The sequence below is a fragment of the Enhydra lutris genome, unplaced genomic scaffold, assembly GCF_002288905.1.
Source record: "Enhydra lutris kenyoni isolate GAN:26980312 unplaced genomic scaffold, ASM228890v2 scaffoldscaffold11, whole genome shotgun sequence".
Taxonomy (NCBI): domain Eukaryota; kingdom Metazoa; phylum Chordata; class Mammalia; order Carnivora; family Mustelidae; genus Enhydra; species Enhydra lutris.
The window spans coordinates 41,117,175-41,126,830 of NW_019154095.1; the positions used below are offsets into that span (position 1 = coordinate 41,117,175).

At 38.1% G+C, this 9,656-nt stretch overlaps 1 protein-coding gene across 1 annotated transcript in view; it reads left to right on the top strand.

The window, feature by feature from the left end:
- Window positions 1-9,656, top strand: part of LOC111144504 (pleckstrin and Sec7 domain containing 3) — a 615,446-nt gene that overhangs the window by 596,396 nt on the left and 9,394 nt on the right. The gene's annotated exons all lie outside the window — the stretch shown is intronic.

Below are 9,656 nucleotides of genomic sequence, written 5' to 3' on the forward strand. Positions count from 1 at the left end.
TTTAACTTGCCCTACCTGGAGTATGTTAATTATGTTAATTCTTGAGTAGTGATTACTTTGTGGCATGAAATTGTATTAACTAACATTCATTTTTTTTATTGTTTCTTCTTCCCTTTGTTAACCATCTGGTTATGAACATTATTGTCAGAGCAAAGGTATAATATTTTAATATTGTTATTATTTGTTTACTATCAATAGCAGATTCCTTCCTGTATTAATAGTGACAAGGCTACTACACTCAGACCCAGGGAGTCCAGTTTCTTCAGTTAGTGTTGAAGTATTTACCCAAGAGTAAATGTGATCCTGATACATTACATGTAAGTTACATATACGAATGATCAGGCAGAGAAATGCAGATATAAATACCATTGAAAAATTCTTATCTTTATAATGGATGCTTTTGTTGGAAGGTAAATGTAGAAGCTCCTCCTCATGTCAAAATGAGATCTAGTAACTATCCAAATAAAGAACCACCATAGTCTGTGTACAGTGATCCCATTTCTTAATTTATTTTTATGCTCAAAGTGGGCAGTAGAAATTGGGTCTTCATTTACTGCTATATGAGATGCTCAGAAATATGTCTATGTTTTAGGAACCTCAAAAATATGATATAAACTACTTTTCTTTCTCTGCAGATAGAACCCCTGTTTTGTTTTGTTTTTAGTTTTTAAATTTTATTTATTTCTAAAGAGAGGGCACATGTGTGCACAAGCTGGTGGGGAGGGGCAAAGGGAGAGAGAGAGAGAGAATCTCAAGCAGGCTTCACACTCAGTGTGAGCCCCAAGCAAGACTCAGTCCCACAGCCCTGAGATCATGACTTGAGCTGAAATCAAGAGTCAGATGCTTAACAGACTGAGCCACCCAGGCACCCCAAGGGAACCTGTGTTTTAAGCACAGCAGCCTGCCTGTCATTGTACTGTGCCGGGTTTGCCCTGCATGTCATCACGATGATCGTGGTCAAGTAAATATGGACGTGGGAAGAATATGAACAAGTCTTTGATGAGTAGAGGCTCATGTGCCTCATTATTGCTCCACAGGGTCAGCCCTCTGTGTTGTTCTGGAAAACATGGGAATGGTAGAACACTGAAGATTTAAGTGTGTCCCATGGGTCACTGACTTAGGACTTCATCAGGCATCTACTTCTGTGTTTATATATGTGTTATTTTAATTTTCTACAATTTTCCATATTGAGAGTTCAAATTATATGAGGTTTTATTGAGAAATTTTATTTTTTCATGTTTGTTCCCTCTTTCCATTCATACATTCAACATTTATTCAGTGTTTTCTCTGTGCAAAAAGCAAAGTCCTTAACTTCATGTGATTACATTCTAGTATTATCAAGAAAAAGAGAGAATTTTTTATAAGGAAAATTTAAGTCTGATAGAAGTATTAAGGAGAAAAATAAAGCAGTGAATAGCAGTAAGAGTAGGCACTGCAATTTCTAGGCCATTTTAAGGAGTTGAGGTTGGGAAGGATTTCTAAGAATGAGAAACCACTGAAGAATTTTGAGCAGAGATGACATGTGCTAACTTATTTTAACATCCATTCATGATAAAAACTTGGAACAAAGTAGATATGTAGGAACTATACTTCGACTTAATAAAGACCATATATGACAAGCACACACCTGATGTGATACTCAGTGGTGAGAAACTGAAAGCTTTTCCTCTAAGATCAGGAATAAGACAAGGATTCTAAGTCTTGCCACATTTTTCTACACAGAAGTTCTAACTACGTCAGTCAGACAAAGAAAAAAAATAAAAGGCTTCTAAGTTGGTAAAAAAGAAGTGAAACTGTCACTATTTGCAGATGACATGATACTATATATAGAAAACCATAAAGACACTACTGAAACAATACTGGATCCAGTAAATGAATTCAGTAAAGTTTTAGGTACAAAATTAATATACAAAAAATCCATTGTGCTTACCAGAAAGAGAATTTTTTTAAAAAACTCCCAGTTGCCCAGATTACATCAAAAAGACTAATATAAAATAACTAAGAATAAATTTAACCAACGACAGGAAAGATCTGTACTCTGAAAGCTATAAGACATTTATGAAAGAAATTGACACAAATAAGATATGGAATGCTCATGGATTGGAAGAATTGTTAAAGAATTGTTAAAATGTCTGTATTACCCAATGCAGTCTACAGATACAATGAATTCCTTACTGGAATACCAACAACATTTTTCACAGGACTAGAACAAATAATAATAAAATTTTATATGGTACCAGAAAAGACCCCAAATGGCCAAAGCAATCTTGAGAAATAACAAAGCTTGAAGGTATTACAGTCCCAGATTTCAGGTATTATAGTCCCAGATTTCCCAGCTTACTACAAAGCTGTAGTAAGCAAAATAGTGTGGTGCTGACACAAAATAGACACGTAGATCAATGAAGAGAATAGAGAGCCCATAAATAAACCCACGCTTGCATGATCAATTAATCTTCAACAAAGGAGGCAAGAGTATACAATAGGGAAAAGACAATCTTTTCAATAAATGAATTTGGGAAAACTGGACAAGTACATACAAAAGAATGAAGCTGGACCAGTTTCTTTTCTTTCTTTCTTTTTTTTTTTTTTTATTTATTTGACAGAGAGAGAGAGATCACAAGTAGGCAGAGAGAGAGGAAGGGAAGCAGGCTCCCTGCCTAGCAGAGAGCCCGATGTGGGGCTCGATCCCAGGACCCTGGGATCATGACCTGAGCCGAAGGCAGAGGCTTTAACCCACTGAGCCACCCAGGTGCCCCTGGACCAGTTTCTTACACTGTATACAAAATGAAAACCTAAATGTAATAACTGAAATCATAAAGCTCCCAAAAGAAAACACAGGACTTAGCAACATTTTTTCAATATGTTTACTCAGGCAAGGGAAACTAAAGCAAAAATACCTTTACCAAAATAAAAAGCTTTTGCACAACAAAGGAAATCATCAACAAAATGAAAAGAATGGGAGAAGATATTTGCAATAAGGGGTTAAAGTCCAAAATATGTAAGAACACATACAACTTAACACACACACACACAAATTTTTTTTTCTGTTAAACAGTGGGCAGAAGACCTGAATAGACATTTTTCCAAAGAGGACATATACATGGCCAATGGACACATGAAAGTGTTCCACATCATTAATCATCAGGGAAATACAAATAGAAGCCACAAAGAGGTATTACCTACACATCAGTCAGAATAGCTAGTATCAAAAAGATGAGAAATAACAGGTATTGGTGAGGATGTAGAGAGAAGGGAACCCTCCTATACTGCTGGCTAATGGTAATGAAAACTGATGCAGCCACTATGGAAAACAGTATGGAGTTTTCTAAGAAAACAAAAGCACTATTTGAAGATATATGCATCCCTATGTTTATTGGAACATTATTTACAATAGCCAAGGTGTGGAAGCAACCTAAGTGCCCACTAACTAATGAGTGGGTAAAGAAGATGTATACAATGGAATATCATTCAGCCATAAAAAAAAAGATTGAGATCTTGCCATTTGTGACAATATAGATGGACCTAGAGGGTATTATGTTAAGTAAAATAAGTCAGAGACACCACCACTTTTATGTGGAATTTAAGAACCAAAACAAAAGAACAAACAGAACAGAAAAAGAATCCTAAATACAGAGAAAAACTGGTGGTTGCCTGATGGATAAGGGGTCCAGGGATGGGTGAAATAGGTGAAGGGGATTAGGAAGTACAAACAAGTTATAAAATCATAAGTCATTATGATATAAAGTACAACAGAGGGAATATAGTCAATAAGATGATGTAACTTTGGTGACAGATGTTAACAATACTGAAATCACAGTGAGCATTTAGTAATATATATAAATATCAAATTGTTGTGTTGTACAACTGAAACTAATACTGTATGTCAGCTATACTTTAAAAATAAATTTTAAAAAGCTAAGCTAAAGCTAGTATATAAGCCAAGAGGAGAATCAACAGGGAGTGTATTTGTAAATTGCTTTTAAACTATCTGATGTACCAGTTTAGAGAAAAAATAGTTATGATCACGTTCAAATGGTAAATGTTGGCCAAAGAATTGGTATATGGTATTGTGTAGTCACTGTTGCTGCTTCCCTAGCGGGGCCTTCTTTCTTGCTAACAGAACTGTGATTTTCATTAAAGAGGTCAATATGCCTAGCCCCAGGAAGGGAATCATGGTTTAAACCAGACATGATAATAGTTGCTCATGTTGCAAGTCATCCTGGCCCACTAGATTCTGATGAAAAATCAGGTGAGAGTCATATGGGTGTTCCCTAGTATGTAACTAGTTGCTTTTGTCTTGTTACTTTAAATATCCCTTTTTATCTTTAATTTTTGACATTTTAATTATTGTATGTCTTAGTGTGGACCTCTTTCAGTTCATCATGTTTGGATCTCTTTTCTCCTCCTGGACTTAGATGTTTGTTTCCTTCCCCATGTAAAGGTAGTTTTCAGCTATTATTTCTTCAAATAAGTTTTCTGCCGCTTTATCTCCTCTCCTTCTGGGGCCCCTATAATGTGAAGGTTGGTACATTTGATGCTGTCCCAGATATCGCTTAACTTATCCTCATTTTAAGTTCTTTTTTCTTTTTGCTGTATAGTTTAGTTTAGATTATAAACTATAATGCATAATGTATATGTATAGATTATAAACTATAATGTATATGTATAGTTTAGATTATTTCCATTACCTTGTCTTCTAGATCTCTGATCCATTCTTCTGTGTCTTCTAACCTACTGTAGCATATTTTTCATTTCTGTTACTGTACTGTACTGTACTGATTTGTTTCTTTTCAGTATTTCCCATCTCTTAGTTGAGATGTACACCATCTCTTAGTTGAGGATCTCACTGAGTTCATCCACTCTTCTCCCAAGTCTGATGAGCATTTTTATCAGGTAGATTGCTTTTCTTCATTTTATTTAGTTCTTTTCTGAGGTTTTATCTTGTTCTTTCATTTGGAGTATATTCCTCTGTCTCTTTAGTCTGTCTACTCACTGTGTTTATTTCTATGTTTTAGGAGGTCAGTTATGTTTCCTGGTCTTGGGAGTTGTGGCCTTATGTAGAAGGTATCCTGTGGGGACCAGCATTTCTCCCTGATCACCAGAACCAGGCGCTCTAGGGGTGTTCCCTATGTGGGCTGCATGTGTTCTCCTGTTGTGGCTGGGCCACACCGCTTCAGGAGTGCTCATAGGTGGAGGTAGCCCCTTGCCATGCTGGCTGCAATGTGGGTCATGACTATTGCAGATATACTGGTATGTATGACTGGCTGAGAGGTGCAGCTGCAGCTGCTATAGGCATGCTGGTGGGTGGGGATAGCCTGTTGTCGCTTGCTGTGAGGCCTGGTGTGACCCCCAGTTACAAGCATACTGGGGATGGAAATAGCACTGGTGTGGCTGGCTACAAGGCTTAAGTGACCATTGCAGGGGTGTTGGTAGGCAGGGCTGGTCCCCCTCCCTGGACCAGTAGTTGCTTTCGAGGGGCACTGATCTTGGCTGATGAAACCTGCCAGGTATTGCAGGGGTTATGGAAAGCTGCTTTGGAGGATCACCTGCCAGGGAAGGAAGATTGGACAGGGTGGGGCAAGAGGCTAGCAAGGTAGATGGAGAATGTCAGAACTGGCACCTGCCAACCAGGCCTGCTAGGCTAAAGGAGGACAAGAAAAATGGTACCTGCCCCCACTTCCATTCCTAGAGAAAGTTCCTGTAAATCTTTGAACCTCTGGCATATGCCCTAAAATTATTCAATAAATGTCCTTTGTGTATAGCTCAAGTGCTTTCAAGTGTGCAAAGCTAAACTGCTGCTTCCGTGCTGGGTCTCAGAGCAAATGATATTGTGCATAGGCCCTTTAAGAGTGGAGTCTCCATTTCTGATTCTTCCAGAGATAAGATTCACTTGATTTTCAAAGCCAGATGTTATAGGGGTTCATCTTCCCAGTGTACACCTCCAGGGGGAAGTGCACAATGTAGGGGCTAAATCCCACAATTCTCGGTGGGGTGGGGTGGGGGGGCTCCATTCCTTAATAGTCCTGCCACTTGTGGGTCACCATGTCAGGGGTTTAGTTCCTGACCATATCTCTACCCTTACTGACCTTCTCTGTGTGGCTTTTTCTTCCTATCTTAAGCTCTGAAGAGTTGTGCTAGTTTTTAGATCTTTCTCAGAGTATGTGTATTTGTACCCTTTATGTGTTTATGTGTTTTTGAGAGGGGAGTGAGCTCAGGATAGTCCTGAGCTTTAACTTCAGACTTAAATTTCACAGTTGGTTTTAGAAAAAGAGATAAGAATCATGTCTTCTCCAAAAGAAAGAAAGGAAATAAACCCTTCCGAAGATACCACATGGTTGTATAGTTAGGAAGAAGGGTGATATTCTCACCCAGAAAAAAGGAGAGTAAAGGGAGATATCAATGAAAAGACTTAAAAAAAAATTTTTTTATTTAAATTCAATTTAGTTAACATATAGTGTATTATTAGTTGCAGGAATAGAATTTAGTGACTCATCAGTTGCATGCCTTCCTTAATGCCCATTACCCCATTACCCCACCCACCTGCCCTCCAGCAACCCTCAATTTGTTCCCTGTAGTTAAGAGTCCTTGGGGTTCTTGGGTGGCTCAGTCAGTTAAGCAGCTGACTCTTGATTTCAGCTCAAGTCACAATCTCAGAGTTCTGGGGTCCAGCCCCACATCAGGCTCTGCATTCAGTGGGGAGACTGCTTCAGGATTCTCTCTCCTTTGCCCCTTCCCCTATTCTCTCTCTCAAATAAATAAATAATCTTTAAAAAGACAAAGAGTCTTTTAAGGTTTGCTTCCCTCTCTGTTTTTATCTTATTTTATTTTTCCTTCACTGGAGAAGAGACTTTTTCATTTTTTTTAAGATTTTTTTTTAATTTTTAAGATATTTTTAAAGATTTTATTTATTTGTTTGACATGGAAATAGGGAGAGCCAGAGAACAGAGCTGGGGGAATGGGAGAGGGAGAGGATAAAGGAGGTTTCCACCAAACAGGGAGCCCAATATGGGGCTCGATCCCAGGCCTGAGCTGAAGGCAGGCAGATGCTTAGCTGACTGAGCTACCCAGATGCCCGAAGAAGAGACTTTTTAAAGTTATTCTCATTTCCATTGCTCTTCAGGGCTTCACACAGAGCTGTTTTTACTCAGAGACAATCTGTTCTTAGCCCTAAGCCTCAAAGATAGAGATTTACATATTTAGATGAATCTATAATCTCAGAAGAATATGGCTGAAACCAATAATTCTAAGATTAAAGATATCCTAAAATATTTTGAAGATGCATTTAGTTTAATTTTAGAGAAGACTGAAAAGCAAAGCTCCATCACTGGGTTTAGTAGCCTCTTTCCCTATAAACCTCTTTAACACAGAAACAGAGTACAGCCATTTGGAAGTTTATAAACACCCATCGGTTTCCTTTTCCTTAGTTCTCTTAACAACAACTGAACACTTCACTTTCTGGTCCCCTTCATTCTTTGCTTTGCTTTGTCTTTTCTTTTCATCTGATGACTAATGTGCTTCCACTCTTCAGTGCTATTCCTTTTGTTTGTTGACTAACACACTGATGTAATTTATTTGAGACAATAGCTTTATAGCTAAAGCTGTAGAATAAGTGTTTGAAATGGTATTTTTCAGGTGAATTTTCCCAATAGTATCAGTTTCTTCAAAGACAAGTAGGAAATTGGCCCTATCACCTTCCTTTTGTCTCCTTTCAAGTCATCTCAAGAATTTTTCTTTCCTACCCCCTTTATTGTATAAATGCTCCAGCTTCATGAAATACTTATGCTGGCGTGCTGAATCTATTTTTAAACTGTCTTTGGATCATTTTACTAAAGGTGGTTCATACTGAGAGTAGTTCTTCCTGTACTTCAATCTTGCCACCAAGGCAGTGTTTTAATTTTTAGAATGAATAGGACTTTAGAACTAGTATACATACCCTTTGGATATTGTCTAGTTCAGTACCCTGATTTTACTGATGCATTGACTAATGTGTAATGTTGATGACATGACATTTTTTATTAGGAAATGCCCTTTTTAAGCCCTTTGATTACTATGAGATAAGCTTAGAATTTTGTTATTTTACTTTATTACTTGATTAAAATTGGAATGTATATCAGTTGGTAATGCTTTCAGCTGCATTTGACAGTGCCTGATGAATAGTGGCTTAAACCCTACGAATATTTATTATTCATACTAACAAGATATTCAGAGATAGTAGGGGCTATAGAGTTGGATCCAGCTCATTGTATCATTGTATCATCAAGAACCCACTTTTTCTGTCTTTCCATTTTTCTTGAAGTTAGCATCTGGTCCTTCTGTCTTTCTGCCTGCGGCCCTGACTATGTCATGGCTTGCAGTTTAACCAGTCATATCCATGTCAAGGAAGAAATAGAAGTGAAAGAGGGCTTGTACCAATAATTTCTCCTCTAAAGCCTGGCCCCTTTATCAGAAAGCAAAATCACTTTCCCAGAAGCTCCCCAATAGATTTCTCCTTACATCTCATTGGCAAGACTATCACATGACCCATCATAGCTGCAAGAGGGGCTGGAAAATGACAGATGTTGGTGAGGATTCAGAGAAAAGGGAACCCTCCTACTATTGGTGGGAATGCAAGCTGGTGTAGCCACTCTGGAAAACAGTATGGAGGTTCCTCAAAAAGTAGAAAATAGAGCTAACCCTATGACCCAGCAATCACACTACTGGGTATTTACCCTAAAGATACAAGTGTGGTGATCCAAAGGGGCACGTGCACCCAAATGTTTATAGCAGCAATGTCCACAATAACCAAACTACGGAAAGAACCTAGATGTCCATCAACAGATGAATTGATAAAAAGGAAGTGGTATATGGAATACTATGCAGCCATCAAAAAATGAAATCTTGCCATTTGCAATGATATGGATGGAACTAGAGAATATTATGCCAAGCGAAATAAGTCAGTCATAGAAAGACAATTATCATATGATCTCTCTGATATGAGGAATTTGAGAGGCAGGGCAGGGGGCCGTGCGGGGCAAAGAGGGAAAAAAATGAAACAAGATGGTACTGGGGAGGGAGACAAACCCTAAGAGACTCTTAAACTGAGGGTTGCTGGGGGTGGGGGTGGGGTAGGGATAGGGTGGCTGAGTTATGGACATTGGGGAGGGTATGTGCTATGGTAAGTGCTGTAAATTGTGTAAGACTGATGATTCACAGACCTATACCCCTGAAGCAAATAATACATTATATGTTAATTAAAAAAAAAAAAGAGGGGCTGGAAAAGTATTCATGTTTTACAGTGGGAGGAACCTTTGTAGTGGGAGGACACAGAAATGGGGGGATTGAGAATGCCTTATTTAATTGACTAAACAAACAGTATCTATAAGAGTAGTCATCCTAAAATATACATGCATATATTTTCATATCCAGTGAGGAGATATATCTTAAGACAGTGGGTTCTGGAGTCAGATTTCCTGACTTTAAATCCCAGCTTCTTTGCAAACTCTGACTTTGGACTTCTCACTGCCTCTATCTCCTTTACTGTAAAATAGGGAAAGTAATGTACTGATTAGGTACATGATTATTGTATTAATGACCTGAAATTAGCATATGAGCACATCATGTAAATGTCATTATCATTATCAAGCAAAACTTGGCATCTCCACATAGATACTGACCAG